At 46.0% G+C, this 18,869-nt stretch overlaps 1 protein-coding gene across 5 annotated transcripts in view; it reads right to left on the reverse strand.

Annotated features, from left to right (window-relative positions):
- LOC113977024 (arginine-glutamic acid dipeptide repeats protein-like) overlaps positions 1-18,869 on the reverse strand; it is a 68,850-nt gene that overhangs the window by 40,498 nt on the left and 9,483 nt on the right. For 3 of the 5 annotated variants that reach the window (XM_027702793.1, XM_027702792.1, XM_027702791.1), the window contains exons 1-2: positions 6,929-7,184; positions 6,637-6,717 (exon numbers count right to left, since the gene is read on the reverse strand). The gene's annotated coding sequence lies outside the window, so the exon portion shown is untranslated. Of the gene's footprint in view, positions 1-6,636; positions 6,718-6,928; positions 7,185-18,869 lie in introns of those variants that run through there. The other 2 variants (XM_027702795.1, XM_027702794.1) reach the window with 1 other exon arrangement.

The following is an 18,869-nucleotide window of genomic DNA, read 5'->3' on the forward strand; positions in this document are numbered from 1 at the left end:
GCAGTGTTTCTTCCTCCCTCAGCCACGACAAAAACAGCCAAAAAAAAAAAACAAACCAAAAAAAAAAAGGCAGCATGTTCCCTCCAGAAGAGTTTGTTATGCAAATCAGTCAATGGTTTCACTTACACAGGAAAAGCAACCAACTGCTGCCTCTGCCCCGTTTTTCTAACTGGACTGAAGCCCAGTAGGATATTTGCTATGACTAAAGGAAAAAAAAAAAAGTCTCAGGCTATCATTTGAAAAATGTGAAGCCCCCAGTCCCTGTTTTAACAAGAACAAACCCCTCTGCCTGCAGTATCCACGCTCTGGAAGCACCAGCAGCAGCGAGCAGGGATGAAATGAAAAGAAGCAGTGGCTGTTTATGTTGGCAGTCGCTTCAAACTCTAATGGAAAATTTCAGCTCTGGCTGCACCCAGGCTAGAACAAGTTATTAAAGAAAAAGGTTCAGCTTTCAAACAGAAAAGGCTTCCATGGCTTGTCCCTTTCTGAACGCTCCTGCAGCAAAGACAAGTCAGGAAATAATATGCCTTGACTGTGCACTGTATTAATATCCCATCATTAGGGGAATATGGCATCAAATAAAATAGATTTCCTCTGGGAAAGGAGAGCAGTGACAGAGCCCACACCACAGCTACTGCTACAAACAAGCTCCACCACTAAATGCAAATATTAAAAAGCCAGTGTAGGGCTAAGTAATCACTTTATACCAACAGACCAAGAGATATTCATCTAATTATCCCCCTCTTTTGATCAAAGGAAAACTGCTATTTGAACAACTGTCTCGAGGGAGCAGCTCTACCTTTCCGGGGAGTTTTGCACAAATATTCCTGAGGCTGTGAGCTGCCATGAGGAGCACACAGTTTGTCCTCAGAGAGGACAGACACCTTGCCAGCCTGCACATATGGTAACTGCACTGACCTTTCAGCTACTACACATTTGCACTATATTTAAGAGCTACTCAGGAAGCCAATATTGTGTATTATGTAACACAAGATTAAGCATTAATGAGGCAAGAATAAAATTGTTTATCTAAACCCCAATCTAAAATTAAACAGAAGTTTATGCTGAAAGCTCACGCTGCACTCATTTTGTCTCCTAACATTAACAGAGCTCAGCTTATTTAGTCTCTGAGGTAAAACCCAGCAGCATACAACTTGGAGAGGAAGATTTTACTATGAGAAGAGAGACTATTCTTCCTAAAGAAATGATGCATATTTAGGTTGTTCCGTGCATAAACACAGCACGTTGCAGGTATTTCGATCTGAAGGAAACAGCTGATGTTCATAACTTCTGTTTACACTGTGTTATAAAGCTAAATAAAGGAGCACCCACCCAGAGGCAAGAGCTCTGGATTGCACTCTGTCATCTCTTGCTCAGCAGCCAAACCAAAAATCACACACCCCAAAGATACCTGTGTGCTCAACAGGGAAATTCAAACCCAATTAGAGCAGGGGCTGTGTGCCTCCACAAAGATCCCCTGTCCTCTCTTCAGGCTTCCTGCTAAGCCAGCAGCTCTGCAAGGCTCAGCCTGCCAGGAACAGACACCATGGTCACAATCACCGTGCCAGAAACTGTCCTTGGAGAAGGCAGGAGCCACGGGAGAACCTCAGAATGTTCAGATGGGTGTCACCCCCAGTTTTCAGGACATGAAGAAGCACCATGGAAGACATGGGGGTTCCAAAACCACGACTCCAACTGCAGCAAATGCCAGGACCATCCAATGGTGTCACTTTATATCATTCCTGAACCTGTGCAAGGCTGCCAAAGGGACAATCACACATGTCTCCCTCTGTTTCTAGGGGCCAATTAAACTACCCAGGCTTCCTGCTAAGCCAGCAGCTCTGCAAGGCTCACTGAGGAGCCTCAGCCTGCCAGGAAAAGACACCATGTCACAATCACCGTGCCAGAAACTGTCCTTGAAGAAGGCAGGAGCCATGGGAGAACCTCAGAATGTTCAGATGGGTGTCACCCCCAGTCTTCAGGACATGCAGAAGCACCATGGAAGACATGGGGGTTCCAAAACCACGACTCCAACTGCAGCAAATGCCAGGACCTCAGTTCAGGAAGGACACTGAGGTGCTGGAGCAGGTCCAGAGAAGAGCAACAACACTGGGGAAGGGACTGGAGCACAAGTCCTATGAGGAGAGGCTGAGGGAGCTGGGGCTGTTCAGCCTGGAGAAGAGGAGGCTCAGGGGAGACCTCCTCACTCTCTGCAACTCCCTGACAGGAGGGGGGAGCCGGGGGGGGTTGGTCTCTTTTCCCAGGCAACTCTCAGCAGGACAAGAGGGCTCAGGGTCTTCAGCTGTGCCAGGGGAGGTTTAGGTTGGATATTAGGAAGAATTTCTTTGCAGAGAGGGTGATCAGCCATTGGAATGGGCTGCCCAGGGAAGGGGTGGATTCTCCATCCCTGGAGGTTTTTAAGAAGAGACTGGATGTGGCATCAGTGCCATGGGCTGGGAACCACAGTGGGGTTGGATCAAGGGTTGGACTTGATGATCTGGGAGGTCCCTTCCAACCCAGCTGATTCTGTGATTCTGTGATTCTATGACCATCCAATGGTGTCACTTTATATCACTCCTGAACCTGTGCAAGGCTGCCAAAGGGACAATCACACACGTCCCCCTCTGTTTCTAGGGGCCAACTAAACTACCCAGCACGAGGCTGGAGTTCCACGGCTCAGACAACACCTCTGACACAACACAGGCTGCAGGAACTCCAGCCAGAGGGAAACAATTCTGTTTCTTCTGAGACCGGGGCCTTAAATAGTTCAAACAAACTGCAACCGCACCTATGAGGCTTCCAGAAGTGTTTGTGAGTGACCAGCACAAGGGCAGGCTGAGAGGAACAGGACACAGCTGCCACCACGGCCTGGCCTCCTCCTTCTCCTGCTCTGCACGAGCTCAAGTTCATTCTGTGTTTCTATTTACCTCCTGCTCGTAGCCAACACAGAGTTAAGCCATTTCCATGAACACAATGAGGCAATTCCCGGCCTCTGAGGCATTTAAGTACCTTTATCTCAGGCCTATCACAACTGCTGGTGCTCCTAAAACTCTCCAATTCAAGTAGCTCAGTGTAATCACCTAAAGAATTCAGAGCAGAATGTTAAATACTTGGAAAATCCTGTATTATCACAAAGTTTTAGCAAATTATCCCAACGTGAGGGGGAGGGGGGGAACGAAAACCACATTTAAAGCCAAATCAGATACTCAGAAAAACTGCTGCCAGCTGTGTACCTTCCATTCTCACAACATGGGAATTTAACCTCCAAAATTCACTTCTTGGCTCACCATGCAGAAGAATCCAAAGTTCTGCCAAGCATGAAGCAAAGGAGAGCAGCACAGTTCATCAGCTGGGTCAGTCAACCACAGCTACAACCAAAGGGAAAACTGTTCAGGAGGAAGGGGAAAGGATGGAAGGAACACTGGAATGGAGGAGAAGGTCTATTTAAGACAGTTCAATGAAAACCCAAGGAAGTTTCAGAGATTTTAGTTTAAAATCTCACAGGGAGGCACTTTTTCTCTGGAGAATGAGAAGGTTAACACTCACTGATATTCCTTTATTCCTTAAAGCTACTGGCCTGCCTTGATCCATGTCAGCATTCCCACTTCAGCCCAAGGCATGGCCAGGTAACAGATGATTTCAGTTCCTGTGCCTCTTATGTAAAAAAGCCTGAAGGAAATGCTACAGCTCTTTACTCTCATGTCCACTGGGAATCTCTCTTGGTCATAAACATGGGAATAAAGTGAAAATTTGAAATAGGCTGGAAGAGTGAAGTGCTAAACAAACACACCTTTGATATGGAATAAATGTTTTCTTCCACGAAGCTTTTGGCTTGGTGATTATTCCTTTAGAATAAACCATTAAAAATGTTGAAAATCGTGTTAAACTAATTAAAACACACATGGACAAACAGAAGGTTTTCTTAGAAGATACTGCATGTTAACTGTGGAGGAATAAAAAAAGCCAAGGCACAACTCAAATAGGACATTCCTTAACACACTTGTGAAATTCAGTACAGGATGGCCTAATTCTCATCTCACCACGGCCACTTTACACCTTCCAATACCACAAAAGAAATACAATGTCATGTTCATCTCTATATTCAGACTTTCTGCACAGCAGCCTCAGCTTGACTTCATATAAAATAGGCCTGGTCTCTACAAGGATTCTGTATTTTTATTGTATTCCTTATCTTCTCCTCTTTTCATGTTCCAACCACGGGGTTTAAGGTGATATTGGGGAGAGCTCTCCCCCAGTGACAGGGGCAGAAATTTAAGAGTTTAGAAAAGGCACATATTGTACAAAAATCATGATAATAAGGAGGTTTAACTTTCAGTGGGGTTTGCAGAAGCAAAAATCCTGGCTCTCCTCCCCACAGGCTTCAGTGACCAGGAAAGTAAACTTTATAAATTAGATGTATTCAGATATTAGGGTAAGTCACTCCAAGAATGCCCCTGACACATTTTTAAATATCTGGAAGGTGCTTCACTGCTTTTGTATCCATATAATAATTTTTGGGGGGAGTTTCACCTCATCTTAATATGGAGGGCAAACAGGAGAATAAGACCTTTTTCTAGTTATTTCTGGAATTACCACAGGATTGCTTCACACTGCAATAAAAAAATGGCAGGCAAGGTATCTGAAATTATTCTGGTGATGAAAAAAGATGGACAAATAAATTCCACGGCCTTGTCACTGACATTACTCATTATTCCACTTAAAGGAAGAAAAGCAAAGCTGGACAGTCCAGTATTTACTGCAGCCTTTATTCTGCAACGTCTTCCTACAGCAAAGCTGCTGTAAATTGGGGCTGAAAAAAACTGGGAATTAAAAGAAAGCAGAAGTGAGGCCTGTGGGCAAAAATAGGAAGCAGAGATTATAAACAACCCGCTGCAGGTCAAAGGTTATTTGTAGATCAGTTACCACAAGGGGCTAAAAAAACGAGCCCAAACCCATCAACATGATGCTTCCCATGGCTCAGACTTAATATTTAGTCTTCTCTGTACTCAAAAATTAGACCTAATTAAACAAAAACATAGCACTTGTAAAGTGATAGCTTATATGAGGTTTAACACCACTTGCAAAACTTTTAGAAAAAGCCTGAGGCCTGATATCCAAGCTCCAATGGAGAAATCAAGCAGCACAAACACGGGCAGACACCTGCCCCCAACTCTGTTCTTCAGTTTTTCTTTTCCTTCCCCCCTGAAAAAATGTTTTTCTCCTTCACAAAAATAAATTTATGTTTTAAACATAAAATGTAAGTTTTTTTTAAAAAAAGATATATTTCACAATTGCTGTAATTCAAACTTACAAGAGTACTTTTGCCTCTCAGTAACGTTACCATGAGCAGAATTAATTTCTAAATTTGTTCTAAATCCATTCGAGGAGAGATTGAAGAAAAGAGGAAAGAACTGATTCAGCCATGTGCTGGATTTGTTAGATGTTGTAAGATCCACAGCTTTTCAGCATTCCTTCTAAGCTGTCATCTTTCCAGCACTAGGCCTTCATGCCTCAAAATCCGACAGAATACTAAAGCAAAGTCTACCAACACTCAGTCAGTAATTAAGTTTTCTTTCTCAACAGAATCCATGAACATGTAAGTCCAGGAATTGTTTCATCCTCCCCTTCCTATTTGCCTTATTCAGTGTTACTATTTACCACCAAAAGACTGTGTTATCACAGCACTGTCTCACAAGAACATCTCAGAGGAGAATGGAAACATCCCACAGCAAGTGACAGATTGTTAAATATTTTTACAGTAATGCTCTTCCCCACTGCACGTCCAAACTCCACACCTACAGAAGTCCAAACAACCAGTTATGCTTCAAATAAATATTTTCCAGATCGCTAACACACTGCTAGAAAATAACCTAACTCCATTTCCAGGGAGTTACCTCCTTTCTAAATTCAGAACAGAAATGAAAACCTCTCCCAGCTGTTAAATGACACCTGCAGAACAGAAACCGAAGCTTTTAGGGAAGCTTGATTAGGACTAACGGAGCAGTAACTGGATCCCCAAGGTTTCCCAAAGCCTCTTCTCCTTTGAAGGAGGCGACCACTCCTCCCGGTCCATCTCCCCGGGAGGCCCTTGCCAGGATTTTCCCTGGAATGACAGTTACGTAAACCTGATGAAGTTCGGGAGAGAGATGAACCACGGATCGATTCCCCAGCAGAACTTCCACGGTTCGGGAAGGTGAAGGGTTAAAACCCAACCAGCGAATCCTGCGGGTCACAGGAGCAGGCACATACCTCAGGCTTCCCGATTCAATTAGATCTTGTTTTGTTTTAGGCTTCCTTTAATTACCCAATGCCATTTGAGCCCGGCCGGGTGACATAAATGTATTATCCCCGTCATAATGTCAGAATTTAAAATTAGATCTGGTCTCCCATAAATACACTTCAACCCAACCTCGGCGACTCCGTCCAGCCATGACGACTATTTTATGTAACATCTTTCGTGCCCCAAGACCTAAAAAAACTGCGCTGAAATTTAAAGGCTACCTTGTCTGGCTGTGGGTCTGCCTTCCATTTATCCGAAGAGAATTCCGGGTGAAAAGGAAAGAGTTCCGTAAGATCAAACAGCGAAGCAGCGAGAGAGAGAAAAAAGCAAATTACATAAAGTCCAAATGTACTCACGGTCTCCTTATTGGGAAGCAACTCCTTTCGGATTCTGAAGAAGTTCTTGCCGTACTGCCTCAACCCCTTAATAAAACGTTTCTGTGGTAAAAGATAACAAAAAACAGCGTGTCAGCAAAAGCAAAAAAAAAAAAAATTAAAAAAAAAAGGTAAAAAACCCCAAAAAAAGCTGGTTTAAATCAGCACAAGAGCCGAGCAGCGCCGGGAGCCGAAGGTCTGTCGGTGGAAGCGAACGCACCTACACGGCGGCTGCGAACGGGGTGGGGGGGGAAAAAGGGCTTTGAAAACACACCGAAAAATTCCGACCGCATCCCCTTCCACGTCAAACTTCCAGCGTTCGGAGCTGGGGGACACCGCAGCACAGCCCGTCCTCCCCGGGGTCAGCTCCCCGGCCGCGGGAAGCGGCGGCCGAGGGAAATGCGCAGCGCCGGGCTCGGGGGGCGCGGGAGCCGCTGCCGAGCAGGTGCCGCAGGGGTTAAATCCTCGCAAAGCCCCCCGCGTTCCTCCTCCGGGGGGCTCGGAGCGGCGGCCGAGCCCGGGAGCGCGGAGCCGAGCCCAGAGCCGAGCCCGGGCGCGGAGCGGAGCCGAGCGGAGCAGCCGAGGGCCGGGCGCGAGGCGGCGGCCGCCCAGCGTGTGATGGCGGCGGGGCTGGGCGGGCGGCACCCGCGGGGCGCGCCGCAAAAGGCGGCCTGGATCGCCGGCCCCCCCCTCCGCCGCCCGCGGGGCCCCGAGCCCGGGCACAGCCGGGGAAGAGCCGCGGAGGAGCCGCCGCCGGGTCCCGCCCGCCCCGGCCCCGGGCTCGGTAGCGGCGCCGGCCCCCCCTTCCCTCGCTCCGAGCAGCCGCTGCCTCGCAGCCGCCTCCCCTCACGTCTCCCCTCAGCCCCTCGCGTTTCCCCTCAGCAACACTCCCAACCCCGAATAACCCTTCGGCCTCCGGCACCGCTCCCTGCCCTGCTCCTCTTCCTCCTCCTTTTTACCAGCACCTTCGTGTGGTAAATCCATGGCCGGGTGTCACCCACCCCCTGCCCGCAGCGCTGGGACCCGGTGACGACCCTCTCACCTGCACCCCCAACACCAACCACCGCCAGGACCCTCAAAAACCTCCACCAGGACACTCAAAAACCTCCACCGGGACCCTCAAAAACCACCACCAGGACACTCAAAAGCCACCACCAGGAGATTTAAGAACCAGCACCAAGACATTTAAGACTAAAAGTCTCTCTTCTATGGAAAAGACCAGTCCTCCCCTAGGAGGACTTCTTCCTTTTCTATAAACAGCAAAAAAATAATAAATAAAAAGAGGGGCTTTCTCCTTTCCCATAAACAGCATACACAGGTATGAACAATGAGCGAACACCAAATTCTGCCTGCAAAAAAGACAAGGGATGTTGAGTATGTGGGCCCTAATATTCCAGAGAAGGGAGGGACTTGGGAATTAGTAATTCCCTAAAAAGAAACGAGAAAAAAAAAAGCTTTTCCTTTCCTATACACATTATACACAGGTATAAACAACAAGCGAACATCAAATTCTGCCTGCAAGAAAGATAAGTGATGTTCAGCATGTGGGCCCTATATTCCAGAAAAGAGAAGGAGCTGAGAATTAGTGATTCCCCAATAAAAAGAAACAGGCAAATACCACATACTGACTGCAAAAAAGATAAGGGATGTGGAGTATGTGGGCCCTAATATTCCAGAGACGGGAGGGAGTTGAGAATTAGTAATTCCCTAAAAAGAAATAAGTTGACAATGTATTTCGGATCACACCTTTTTAACAAACATCTGTGTGAAGGAGGTGGGCAGCGATTAGAGGCTTCCATGTTGTGAAGGGCATAAGGAATCCCAGAAAGGGTAATTCGCTGCTCAAACAGAGGACTCTGCACCTCAGCAGCTCCCACCACAGTCCTGGAGAGGAGGGAACAGGCCCTTTGGAACCTCACGCACATTATTTTGCAGATCTGCTCCCACAGGGTTCTATCCTCACCCAACCCTGACCCTCAAAACCAGCAGGACTGCAGAGTTCGCCAAGAACGTGCCTGGGGGCACGGAGACGAGAATTAACCACCAGTTGTAAAGGCTTGGAGATTACAGTCCCTTCCAGTGCATGATTTACTCATCCCCACCTGCTCCTTTCAAACCAGCCAACACAGCACTTGGGATTTGAGCACTGGGGGCACCTGGGCTCCTGAACACGGAAAATTTTGCTAAGAGCAAAGTACCAGCCCCCCCAGACACAGGCAGAAGTCACACAAATATCTAGAGAGCAAGATATCGAGTGCCTACAGTGTGTAACTGGTCCCTAATGCACAAACATACTCCTCATTTTTACCATGTGAATTTTACCAAGGAATTCCCATTATGCCGAGGGGAAGGTGGATCACGCCCCTGGCACCACAAACCTCTGGCTGGTGCCCTCACACCACTCCCAATATCCCAAAGAGAGATATAATTCCTGTCTGCAGCTCATCACAAAGAATGAAAAAGCAACTAAATGAAGAAACATTTAAAAGCAGGCAATCAATCCACAGGGAACTGGAGGATGCAGCTCAGTTCCTGGCTCTGCCATCACTGCCTCCTGGGCTGTATCAGAGGGACGGTGCTTTTGCAGCATCAGTTAACAGCATACACAGGAAAAGGTGACAGGAAAAGCTGTAGGGAATAAGAAGAAACCAGAGCTGGAACACTCCATCCAAGGATGAAACAGCACAGGGAGACAGGAGAGTGCAATCTAAAATGAAAACACCCAAAATTCCCTATTCCTCATTTTGCCAAAGACTTATTATGGTGCAGCTGAATTCTCAACAGACCATTTATTTTTTTTAAGATTCTTTAATCGAACTATTTTATATTTGTTTTGTGTTGGGATTCAACTCTATTAAAAAAGCCTTTGACAAACTGTTTTCATTTGAACCCACGGGATATCAAAAATCCCTACTGGGGGAATGCAAGCCCAGCATAGAGCCCATCGGAATAACAGAATTAGAGGGACCTTGAAATGCTGTTCCAAATTTCCAAGTAGGAACGAAGTCAGTCCTTCTGACATTCTGAAATTTTGGCCAATTATGGTGTCACCTTTATTGGTGCCTGGGCCATTGAGGCAGTGGGAGATACCCAACTACAAAATAGTTGTGTGCCCCTTGGAAAGCAAAGAGATGAACTTCTTAATACACAAAAAGCACACAAAAATCAATTTGAGAAACTCAGAGGTTCTAAAGCTTAACAAAACAATAAAGGGTTGCTTAAAATGATTTATTTTTCAGATTTCCTCCCTGTTCTAGTCTTCCATTAATTCAGACATCATGCTCTGCTCTCCCTTGGCCTGCTGCAAGAACAGCTACTCCTTTTCTCCAAGCCAAGCCCAACACAGGCCTCGAAATGGTTTTAAATATGAAAGAACCCAATAGTTGCAACACCAAATGAGAAGTGACCTGTTGCTCTGCAGCGCCTCGCAAAGCAGACTGCACAACACTGATTAAATTTGCTCTGCCCTGCACAGATGACAGGCACCAAATTCCGTGTCTGCCTGTTAATGGGGCGGGAGATGTTGAGCTGCTCACAGAAGGCATCTGGGAGCGACAGCTGCTGAATTAAAATAGTCTTACAGTACAGGGCTGGTGGAATAACGAGGCTCAAACCTATGGATAAGTTTGGATGAGACGTGGAAGCGGCTCTAGAGCACAAATGGTTTAATTTTTACAGGTAGAGAATTGGGATTTTTTTAGGACAAACGTTTCAATTTTGCCACTTGTGTTTAAGTTTCGAGCATTCCTTATGACAGGGTTCTGTCAGCACTGCTGTTTGTGCTGTTCACTGATGACAAACTGTGGCACAATTAAAAAAAAACGCTCTGGATAACGATGGCTGGGAAGCAGCTTTAGGAAATCCCATGGCTTGCAGCCGGTGCTGACAGACACAGTTATATTTTATGAAGTGGTTTCCATGGCTATTGACCAGCCACAGCACAAGGCCTCCTAATACCATTTTATAATTTGATGCAATGCATTAGATCCTGCAGTATCCCTGCTCCAGCCTGTAAACAGGGAGCTATAAATAACCCAGGAAGAACAAGGAACAAGCATGTTAATGTTTGCGTGTGTGTTACTTGCAGGGCCCATATTTTATCCCGGGGAACAAATATCATGACAAGATACACAAAGCCATTATGTTGTGCCTAACAGAGCTCAGCTGGCATGTTTATCAACGGGATGGCAGTGCCAGCGCAGAGCTGGAGTTCAGGGTGTGCGTCAGGGTTTCTATTATCCAGAGATTACAGCCTGGCAGGAGAAATCTGCTGCTGCTGCTACTCACTGAAATCCTGCACCCCAGCTTCCCACTGGGAAATGAGGGGCCCAGGTCGCTTCTTTACTGCAAAGATCTGAACCAAAGCGTGCAAGAATAACAACTACTGCAAAAAACAACCTGGTTAAATCAATTTTAGAATTTCAAACGGAAACCTCACGGGCTTCAGGAAGGCAGCACAACTCTGAGAAACCTGCAAATTCATCACTGCTGCTAATCTGTCTCTTCTGAGGTGATGCTTCAATCAGGTTTAGAACAAATGTATTTTCACTAAGAAATTCCACGTGGTATTTCATTCCCTTCCTATGATTTCCACATGGTTAATGAGTGAAGAACATTGTGCAATGCAATATATTTACAAACACACAGAGCCTTTTCTGTTCTTTCTCAATCCAGGAAATAAAGACTTTATTTCTCAATCTTTCTAAAAAAAAAAAAAAAAAAAGCCCTCTTTAGGCTATGTCCAAGAACAGCAAGTTCTTCTCTCTCAACCTTTTCCTTAATTATAAGCAAATAAAATGGAATATTTTACTATAATCAAAGCAATAGGTTCAGTGAATTTTGGGAAAGGCCTGAAGTTTTTTAGGCAGATACCAATGGAAGTTGTCACCACCTTCCATATTTAATATGCCTTTTTAAGTTTTATAGTACGTACAGTAGCAAAATTTATGGGGTTTTAATAGTTAACAGCAAATAAACATTAAATGCATGAAAGCATCTTTATTTCTTAAAGTTTCACAAGATGACAAATTATGGCAGTTGTTCCAAAAAGCAAATGAGATTTGGTTATAGCTGCAAAACTTCTGCTCAACGTGCAGCACATTTAGAGACTGCTCCAAACAATTCTGTCAGCTGAATTTCAGTGCAGAGCACATTTTATTAAAAGCTTGGCTGAGTTAACATTATATTTCGCTCATGTGTGTACAGAGCAAATAAAGGCATTTGCTGATAAGGTCAGTGATAGACACTGTCCTCTAGAAACAGAAGTATTCCTGATAGTTTCATTAAGAAGACTCAACCTGAAGATGTCAGGTCTCTCTTACAAAAAAAACTTGTGTTATTCACAACTTTTTTTTCGCCAAAATAGACCCGCCAGGAGTAGAAAATGATGCCAATATTTATTGTATCAATCTCTATATTCTACAGTAACAGACAGGACTGCTCAGTAACTGCATGAAGGGCAAAGAGATACTTTAAGTGAAACAAAAAGCAGCTGTCAGACACATCCAAGCTGTTCTCAACATCCACCTGACCACTGCAGACACAGAGCAAGTCTATTTAATGCTTATTTAACCCCTCCTACAAACTGCTTTGTTGCCTGAACACTCTCACCCAAAAAAACCTCCAACTGCCCCAAGGCCCTGCAGCAGCTCTGGCCGTGGCCAGGAGGGGCAGGACTCCAGGACTCCAGGCTGGGAAGTGCCAGGGATTGATGTGCCCTTGCCATGCCCGCTGCTGGCAGGATTTCTAACAGCCCAGGCCAGGCACTGAGCTCTTGGTTAAACCTGGGGGAAAACCCTTTGTGACCCTCTGTGGTGACACCTCTGTTGTAGGGGAGTGTCTGTGCCTTGCTGACCAAACCACACACACAAAATATACTCACTCCATTAAATAACTTACTCCATTTACTGCTTCATTCAGCAGATTGTGGCCTTAGTTCAAAATACATCCTAACCCCAAATTCAGCTTTCTTTTAATAGGATCAGAGAATGGTTTGGGTTGGAAGGGTCCTTACAGGTCATCTAATAACAACCCCCTGCCATGGGCAGGGATGCCACTCACTGGAGATCAGTTAGATCATAGAAACTGCTCTGTTTATTTTTCTTATCATTTTTTTTAAACTGAAATAATTCTATTCCGTCAAGACAAAATTATCCTTTAACCTTTGTGGTATTTTTGAAAATAAAATCATATTTTCACCAAGTTCTCTTAGTCGAAGACATGGAAACCCCAAAATATTTTGCTGGTATTCATTAGATACCACTCTGTACTGTGAATGTTCCTGTTGGATATTCAAAGCCCCTCTTCAGAGTGCATTGCTGGTCACCCCCATGTGATAAAAACCTTCCACTCCTTTAGGCCATCTGCCTGCAAGATCAAGTATCCTCTATAAACAAACTGACAAGGAATAGATCAGCTGAAAGGCTTCGAGGAGCCAAACAATTTGCTCTGCCTCCCAATCGGATCGCTTTGTCTTCCTGAAAAATTATCCTGGAAAATCAGACCCTCCCTCAAACCGAGGGGTTCAACAGCAGCCAAGGCATCTCCCAGGCTGTGCTCTGAGTATCCCCAGCACATCCACCCAGCCATTAGGCAGACTCCCTCGAGGGAATGCCAAAAGATCCCGCGATGATAATGACCCCCCTTCCCTGGTGCTGCTTTTGTTTGGAACAATGGATCTCCCAGGGTACCCCTCGCCCCGCTGAAAATGTTGGTATTAAGTGAGCGTGAGCACAGCTGTGTGTAAATGACATATATAAACAGATTAGATTTGTGTGTTTATACTGGATGCAAACACATTAATAGCACATTTGCATACCCAGTTGGCTAAATGAGATTGCATGCAGAGCGGGATTACTGGTTACAAGCACATTTATTTAGAATTTTCAATAAAGTATTTATATTGCCGTTGGAGAGGTCAGAGTGGATTCACCATCCTTTCTCTCCTCTCTGCCTTCTCAGACGTGCACAAATGCTCTTGTTGACGTGCTTTCCATGGATTGCCCACCCCTCCTCACGACTGTGCTGGGAAAAGGACTGGAGCCAGCAGAAGGAGCTGAGCTGAGGTGTTTATACCTAAAGGCTGCCCCAGTTTCCTTCCATTTAGTTTATCCAAGGTGATGTTTTAAGGGGGTGAGAGTTCTACATGTGACCACAGCAGGAACCATTACCTAAATGCCAGTTTACAAAGCTCTGCTTTCCCTTTTCTCTGTTTAATGCCAGGGATCAATGCAAAAGTCTGTATGAAAGGCAACATGGTATTGAAGGTGACACAACAGCTCTCAGACATTTCCAGAGCTGGAGGAGAATTCAGCTATTCCTTCACCCCAGGCCTGGAGCTGTCAGGGTGCTGCTAACCTCCTGTGCTGACCCCAGCTGGATTTTCCCATCAGGATTTTACCAGAGCTATTTTTATAAAGGCAGAGATTTCAGGTTCACCCCAAGCACCAGGCACTGCCTTGATTTGGGTTCTGCACCGTACCTGTGTGTGTGGGAGCCTCGATGGGAAAGAGAAAACAAAACAGCAAATAAAAAATAAAATTAAAAAAAAAATTAATTCTGTCTAAATGAGGAGCCTTTCTTTTTGCTCTAATTGTGCCCTGACTATCAGCTCTGGGTGCTTTCAGAGCACATCCCAGATAATGCTCCCAGCCCAGCCAGGCTCTCTCGCCTTCACGTTCCCCGGGAAAGGTCCAGTCCTGCCTCCCGGGTTCACCGCCCAGCCCCGCCGATAAATCAGCCCCGACCTGATGCTCCGGCCCCGAGCCGGCTCCGGCCCGGGTTGCCAAGCAACCTGTGCGGGAGGGATGCAGGGATGGATGGATGGATGTCTGGGAACTGCTGACAAACGGCCAAGTGGCTGCAACAACAGACTCCTCTGTGTCAGGAGCGTGTTTGGGAGAAGTGCCTCCCCCGCCTCTGCTCCGGGCGTGATTGTAAAACCCAACTCCAAAGGCTTTTGTGAGGAACACACACTTCCTGCTCAATTCCTAATTGTTACGGAGCTGCGGGGAGGCTGCGATCACACGGCGTATGGCAACAGAAATGTGATCCTGTAAACGAGATAAAGTCAACAGCGCACCGAGAAACCTGATCTGAGCACAGCCCACAGTGGCACAGCAGCAGCTGATGCACGATCAAAACCAGGCTGGATATTAAAGCAGCAGCAGGAGGAAAAAAAGGAAACCTGACTTTCCTTTTCCCGAGCTCTAGAAGGGGTGTTTGATAAACAACCGTGACTCCTTGGAAGAAACAATTCATGGACTATTACAGGCATTATCAGCCGTGATAACACTACTGCTGATGGTCCCACATTTCAAGGCAGGGATGGAGGGGCAGGGAGAGATGAGCCCTTGGGTTTGGAGAGTGCTCAGTTTGCCATTTCCTTTCCTCTAATAAAACCAGGGTGGGAAGAGGAGGCTTTTCTTTGTCCCAGCCAGGTCGGTGGCACTGCACAGAGGGGCAAGTGGCAGGAGGATCTTCCAAAGGGAGCAACAAGTGCTGGGCCTCCAGCAGGCTGGAAACATTCCCTCAGGACTCTCCACACCTCTCCTCTCTGGAGCTGCACAGAAAGCAGTTCCTCACTCTGCTCAACGTCATCGTTTCCACAGCAGGGAACCAGCTCGGCCGACTCAGCCAGGCTGAGATTTAAATGCCCGTGACAGACCTTCTGCTGACAGATGTAGGATCCACCTATGCAGGTGGGACAGGCACATCCAGGTCTGTGCAACACTCCAGCTGCTCCCACGGCCTCCCCAGACATCTGCTTTTCCATGATCTGCAGAGAACAGCCCCGTGGCACGGGGCCATCAACCAGGTTTCAAACAGCGAGGCTGAGACTCGTCCCTTCTGTGGGCACAGACCTTAAACCCACCAACCTGGAGACTGCCCTCACTGACAATAAAGAGAGCTGCTTAGAAAACATTCTCTCTAGCTTGTTGTCTCCTGGAATCAACCGTTTCTCAGTCCTGCAAACGAAGCTAAAATGATTTGAGTGTGTTTTTACATCAATGATTTTTTAAAGGTGCCTTTTAAGAGTTAAACAGAACAAAGGTCTGGCACATTTTGCGACCCAGAGAAGCGAAACAATGTGCTGCTGCCAAGAGACAACAGCAAGCTTTTGATTATACCTCAGATTGCCTTTTCTCTACACAAAGAGATTCGTTTCTGGTTGTTATTTTAAACTGCTGTTAAAAATGCTAATATACAAAAAGCCTTCTAGTACATCAGAACCAAAGAGCAAGTAAAAAGAAAGAGCTGGACAACGTGTTCCTTTTCAAGGACATGCTTCCTTTCCCATATGGCATCTCCAAATATCTCTCTTTAATACAGGTAAATGGAAGAAATTCAGCACTTGACCTGCAAACTTCAATCTGAATAGAAAAGAAAAATAGCTGTTTGTTTTCATTTCTCAAGATTATGCTCACTCAGACTTGGTACAACTGCATTTTCTAAAAAAAATAATAATTTGTAGTTTCAATTGTTGTTGGGTTTTTTTGAACATGATGGAACTGGTAGAAGTGTAGAATCTAAAAGCAGAGGTAAAAATACATACAACAGGGTATGTAACATGAACCAAAAGAGAAAACATCACTTGTGGAATATAAACAATGTCCTACCAGACCCCCTCTCCTCCCGAGGAATGGCTCTCAGGCATCACTTGGGAATATTAACCTTTCTTTTCCTCACATACTCTGAATCTCAAATACCTGTACCAAGAACTGCAATGCCAGTGTATTCTTAAAGTTATCAATATTTCCTTGAATCACACCAACACTGGAATGTTCCTTATGTTTCCTCACCTTTACTGGGCAGAAAAAAAGCCCAGAGGAAAATATCAGATTGATCAGCCTCGCTCTGAACTTCATTCTCCTCGTGCTGTTGTTGTTAAAAGCAGCATTTTTCCTCCATGTAGAGCAGTGGAGGGAACACCACCCTGCCCAGTAACACCCAGAGGATCTCCATTCAATCAGCAATGCTAAAATGCCCATTGCAGGCAATGCCACGGGTGGGTGAGCACAGACACACAGCAGCCTCATAACTAATGGGAGAGTTAACACAAAACATCAGAACATTTCCATTTTCTCCACCTTTTTCACCAGGAAATTCTCTTTTTGTGACACAGGTCATGCAGAGTGAGGGGAATACACATGGACTGTTCTGCAAATCTGGAGTTGTTCTCTCTCGCTGTGACATTTTTGGTCCTTTCAGTCAATTTGAAGCACCAAGCACAGAAAAGCACCACTCAAACTACCTGAAATATCCTGTGTGAGCCTTTCAGGGCTCGAGCAGAGTATTTCTCATGGAATTTCCCTATTGCAGGAATATTGTTCCCTTGGGATTTCAACCATTATTATCAATTATTCTGGAGATGATTTTCTGCCTTCAAACAGGGACTTTATGCAAACAGCAGCGGGAAACAAATAAAAGCACTTCAAGAGCCCCCAGACTTTAGAGCAATGAACAAATCCAGGAATAATGAGACAAAATGGTGGCAAGAATCCCCAAGGAAATGATCCATGTAGAGAGGCAGGTATTTCTGCAGGTGACTTCCCAGCTAAATCCCTGAACAGCAGGGCTGTGACAGCAGTGATGCCCAGGCTGGAATTCAGGCACTTGGATACAAATTCCAGTTTTTTGACCCTCACCAGAATGACATAAGGCAACCTCTGGAACCTCCCTGAATTTCTCTCAGGATGTGTCTGCCACTGGCTGCAGTGGCAATGAAGAGACCCCTGAGTGTGCAAATCTGGAGAGAAATAATACTGGTGATGACAAAATCCAACTCCAGGCTGGGGGACACATCCCCACTGAGGGGGGAATGGTGCCAAATGTGAAAAAATGGCCACAAATAAGAGAGGAAATAGTAAAGATTTGAAAATGAAGGACCAGAAATGCAGCTGCAACAAAGGTGAACACTGGAAGGGAAACTGGGAAGGTGGATATTTGGGGGGAGGGAGGCAAGGGGGAAGTGGTGCTGAGACTATGGAACTGCCTCCCCAGACACACAGAAGAGAAGAATACCTTCCCTAAGAGAGAAATGAAATATGCACCTTAATAAACCAGAGGTGCCCTTGTTGCCTTCCCCAGTTTGTAGCAAATGGGATGTTTGATTTGAGCATTGGAAGTTATTCCAGTGCAGTGGAGGGGAAGACACTGCCACGTTATTTATCAGCTCCTCTAAATGCATAAGGCCTGAATGATCCATCTCCCCACGTAGCCTAAAAGCCATATAAATCTGAGGGATGCTGTGAAAGGGATGGGGGGAGGAGGAAAGGAACAAAAGAATAGAAAAAAAACCCCACGGTGTGGAACAAGCACAAGGGGAACAAGTGAGATATCAAGAGGCCAGCCAGTAAAAGCTGAAGCAAAACCACAAAGCCAGAAAGCTCCTGCACTGAGTCTTTAACACAATATATTCAAAACCACAAGGCACATGAAAGTACAAACAACACTGGGCAAGGAGCACCGAGCAGCAGCTTTTAAGTGCACCCTCATGAGCTGATCAACACATCTGACACGTCACTTAACCAAGGAGGGGAGGGGAAGAGGTTCTCCTCACTTAACCAAGGAGGGGAAGAGAGAACCTCCCCCGCTCAGAGGGAAGCACTGACGGGGTTTGCAGGGGCTGCTGTGCCGGGTTCAGCTCTGCCAAGCACACCCTGTTCTTAAAGGGTTAAAAGTGAAGCCACTCAGTGACTGTTCCATGGTCAGTGACTGGGAAAAGGTGGCATTTCCTCACTCAAATCTAAGTTTCCTTCCAGATACACCAAACCCCTAACGCTGGCTCTGGGAGCAACATGGAGCCAGGCTCAGAAACGAGGCCTTTGCAGCTCCAGCAGAACTCCTGGAATCATGGAAGGGACCCACAAGGACCATCAAGTCCAGCTCCTCCCAGCAACCCCACCATGTCCCTGGGAGTGTTGTCCAAACCCTCCTGGAGCTCTGGCAGCCTTGGGGCCGTGCCCACTGTTCAGTGCCCAACCACCCTCTGGGGGAAGAACCTTCTCCTGCTCCAGGTTACAGAGTCTCCCTTTGGATCAAATCCTTATTTGCTGTCAAACCCTTCCCCTGGCACTATAATCATTATCTCCACTGGCACTGCCACCCTCATAACTAATTAGGGCTCTTGGATGGATGCAGGAAATGATGAATATTTAGTCACTGTACATCTACTACAGAACCAGCCTATTATCAAACAAGTGACACCTCCACAA

The sequence above is a fragment of the Neopelma chrysocephalum genome, unplaced genomic scaffold (genome assembly GCF_003984885.1).
Source record: "Neopelma chrysocephalum unplaced genomic scaffold, ASM398488v2 Primary Assembly neopelma1_196, whole genome shotgun sequence".
Lineage (NCBI taxonomy): Eukaryota > Metazoa > Chordata > Aves > Passeriformes > Pipridae > Neopelma > Neopelma chrysocephalum.